The following is a 3,933-nucleotide window of genomic DNA, read 5'->3' as shown; positions in this document are numbered from 1 at the left end:
TCTCCTCGGGTGGAGGTGGGGGGGCAGGGGAGTGATGCTTGTGGTGACTTTGCTCCAGGCTTGTTTCCTTTCCCAGAGGATTGGTTGGTTACAAGTTAACTTCGGGCATATTTCTGTTTAGATTTACTCGTTTTTTAATTAATTAACTTTTTTGTTTTATTAGTTAGTTTTTAGTTTTAGTTATTTAATGTCATAGCTTTAAAGTTACTTGTTGATAATGATTTTATTTTAAAGGTTCGTTTTTTAGTTACTCATTTTCAGTTACTTATAGTTATTTTGTTTTAAGATTTATATTTCCAAATTAGTTATTTGACATATTTTTTTAAATGTATTTTATTGATTTTTTACAGAGAGGAAGGGAGAGGGATAGAGAGTTAGAAACATCGATGAGAGAGAAACATCGATCAGCTGCCTCCTGCACACCCCCTACTGGGTATGTGCCCGCAACCAAGGTACATGCCCTTGACCAGAATCGAACCTGGGACCGTTCAGTCCGCAGGCCGACGCTCTATCCACTGAGCCAAACCAGTTAGGGATTGACATATTTTTCAGAGTAAAATGTTTTTAGTTATTTTAGGGTTTCCTCCTAGTTATTTAGTTTTAAAGTGACTTATGTTCACAGTTGTTTAGTTATTTGGGGTTCTGGGCTTTTTACTTTTACATTTTTGTCATTTAGGTTTTTTTAGTTATTTTGTTTTAAATTATTTCATTTTCTTAGTTATTCCTTTTCAGCTATGTCTTTGCCATTTTAATTTTTTCCTGTTCTGTATTTTTACTCATTTTATCTTCAGAATTATTTACTTTAGAATTTGTCAGTCAGGATCCAATCAACAGAGAGACACCATAGCAGTTCTTTTAAGAGAGAATTTAATATAAAGAATCATTATTCAACTAGTAGAGATTTTTAAGAGAAAAACAACAGTGATAATGAGATGTTATGGCGATTCTAACTGCAAGAAGCAGCTCTCCCCCGAAGGGCTGAGGGAACAAAGGGAAGGATGGGAGGTGGCCCCGAGGCTGGGGTTCCCCTCTGAGGAGAAGGCACTGCCCGATGGGACAGGTGTCCTAGGAGCTGGGTGCAGAGGAGGGGTGCTCCGGCTGGCGCTGCTGCCTCTGAAGGGCTGCGATGAGGCTGGTGTGGAGGTGTTGGGGGAAGGCAGACCGCAGCTGCGGAACCACCATGGCTCTCAGGGTGAAGTCCAGTTGCCAGGGGATGCCAATGGGAACCCAGGCACCCGGGGAGGAGCGTGTCCCCCCCCCCTCCTCTAGCCTCTGATCCGTCTGCCCTGGGGCTGAACCGTTCAGGGAGCAGCTAGCTGGTGAAGGAGGCATGGCGAGTGGCCCAATACCACAGAGCAGAGAACAGAAGCGTAGGCCCGAAGCTAAGAAATCACAGCTAACACCCAGCACGCTGGGCTCTGGAGTTTTGGATTTAGTTAGTTTGGGAATTGTTAGGGTGATCTGATTTTAACTTTTCGCTGGACATGAGGTTTGGCCGAGTCTCCAGTCCCTTGGTTTGTTTCTGGAATGGAGTGGGTAACAAATACGGGGAGGCGCGTTTCCTGTAAGGCTCAAGAAAATCACTTCAGATTTAAGAAAAACAAAAATAAGTGACTCACTTTGCTCATAAAAAAAAGCCGTTTGACTGTGTGGCCAGCAAAGGGCAGAGGCTAAGGGACAGGCTAAGCAAGGAGGGGCTGTGGGCACCATAGGCCTGGACACACAGCTCACTCAGGAAATAGACTTCTTAAAGGCGGGGGAGGGGGCTCCTCTGTGAATGAAGTTTGTGTCACCTTTCCATTTAAATAAATGGAAAAGAATCCAAACCCATTAGATAAAATCCTCCAGCCTCCTTTCACAACTTGTTCAAACCATCCGTGGCTTTACAATGTTGCCTGTTGCCCACTAGAGGGACCCAGAGTTCAACATGTCGCTGAGGCATGGAAATGCAGTCACCCCAAATGCAAGGGCCTTGGCTGAAGCAGTTGCACTAAAAGCGGCCGTGGATCTGTGAAATCCGGCCCGAGACCGAGTCCACACTAAACACCAGCTGTGCATTAGGACATAAATAGAAACAGAGATCCTCTAAACCAGCATTTCCAGAATATATTTTGTAGAATAGGCAGAAGAGTGTAAGAGTTTGACAACAAAATTATCCTATACTAGAGGCCCGGTGCACGAAATTTGTGCACAGAGGGGGTTGTCCCTCAGCCTGACCTGCACTCTCTCGCAATCTGGGACCTCTGGCTCCTAAGTACTCACCTGCCTGCCTGCCCTAACCACTCTGCCTGCCTGCCTGATTCCCCTAACTGCCCTCCCCTGCCGACCTGGTCACCCCTATTAACTTTTTTTTTTATCTTATCCCCTTCACACACAATTGTATTTGACTTCCTTATTGGCTTCTCCCTCTCACACAATTTTTCTCTCTCCTTTATGTAGGACTTTTTCCTACTGACTCATCATTTATAAACTTTTCTTTTCTCCTTATTTTCTACTTCTGTTCCATCATCCTTCTTCCCATCTTTCTCCTACCCTCCCTCCCTCCCCACATTCCTTCTTTCATCTTTACCCCTGCCCTCCCTCCCCTTTTCCTTCCTTCCCACCTTAATTTTTTCTTCACTTCCTCCCTCAGACCTGCTTTGCTCCCTCTGCCATTTCTTCCTTCTTCCCACTCTCCTTTTAAGCTCTACCAGCTCCCCTTTAAAACTTTTCTTCCCTGCCTCTTTCTCTCTCATACATTCTTCTCTACTTACTTCCACTGTTTTAATATCTATCTGCCTAATTATTCACTATCATTTATCTTTTTTCTTTTCTGACTCCTACTTTTAAAATCTGTCCCCAGTACACAACTATACTTGATTTTCATTATAGCTCCTACAGTTCACTCATACATCCTCTTTCCTTCTTTAACTCTGCTCTCTACTGACTCCTTTATAAAGTTCTTCCCTCCCTCCTCCCTTCTTAAAGCGAAGCAGGAGCACCTCCGCCCAGAAGGCCTCAGACCGTCCACCACTCCATCCCAGACCCATGGGCACCTCCCCGCCAATGGCCCACACCAGGGGTCACCACCCTCCTCCCACCCCTCGCAGGGCGCACCTGCCACCCCTCCCGCGTGCAGCTCCGCATTTCCTTCCCTTTTCCATTCCTGAGTCTTTTTCTTGTTCCCTTTCTGTATTTCTGTTTCTCCTCTCGGCCTGTCTGCATGCAGGCCTGCCTTCCTCTCCCTCTCCTTTCTTATCTCCTCCTATTAATCATATCCTATCCCACCCCGGGCCTCTGCAGCTGCCTGAGCAGAGGGCAGGAACGCAGCCTGCTGATCCGGTCGTGATGTGATGCTGTAACGGGTAATTTGCATATTTCTCTTTTATTAGTATCCTATCTAATAAAAGACAAAAAGGGTAATTGACTGTACCTTCGCTACACTTCCCATTGGCTAATCAGGGCGATATGCAAATTAACTGCCAAGAAAGATGGCGGTTAACTGCTAACACAGATGGCGGTTAATTTGCATACGTAGGCGCCAAGCGACGGAGCGAAGCCGGCTGGCCCCAGGCAGAAGCAGCGAGCAAAGGCCAGCGTGGCGAACGAAGAGCAAAGAGGGAAGCCCGCCGCGCCGGCCTTGGCCATGTCCCCAGGGCCCGGGCCCCTCTCAGCGAAGAGCAAAGGCCTGGGTTCCAGGCACCGGAGGAAAACTGGTGCCAGCAGCCAGGGGAAGGGGCCCCCGAGGGCCACCAGACTGCGAGAGGGCACAGGCCGGGCTGAGGGACCCACCTGAGTGCACAAATTTTTGTGCACCGGGCCTCTAGTCTGCACTAATAAAAGAGAAACATGCAAATTGGTGTCACTCCGCTACCCTTCCCATTGGCTAATCAGCATATCCTTATGCAAATTAACTGTCAGCCAAGATGGCGGCCGGCAGCCATGCACTGAAGC

General features: G+C 47.2%; 1 protein-coding gene across 1 annotated transcript in view; it reads left to right on the top strand.

The window, feature by feature from the left end:
* Positions 1-3,933, top strand: part of MCF2L2 (MCF.2 cell line derived transforming sequence-like 2) — a 146,509-nt gene that overhangs the window by 136,616 nt on the left and 5,960 nt on the right. The window lies entirely within an intron of this gene.

Source organism: Myotis brandtii, unplaced genomic scaffold (assembly GCF_000412655.1).
Source record: "Myotis brandtii unplaced genomic scaffold, ASM41265v1 scaffold127, whole genome shotgun sequence".
Taxonomy (NCBI): Eukaryota; Metazoa; Chordata; class Mammalia; order Chiroptera; family Vespertilionidae; genus Myotis; species Myotis brandtii.
Note: the sequence above shows the minus strand (reverse complement) of the source record. Positions and strands in the feature narration are given on the sequence as shown.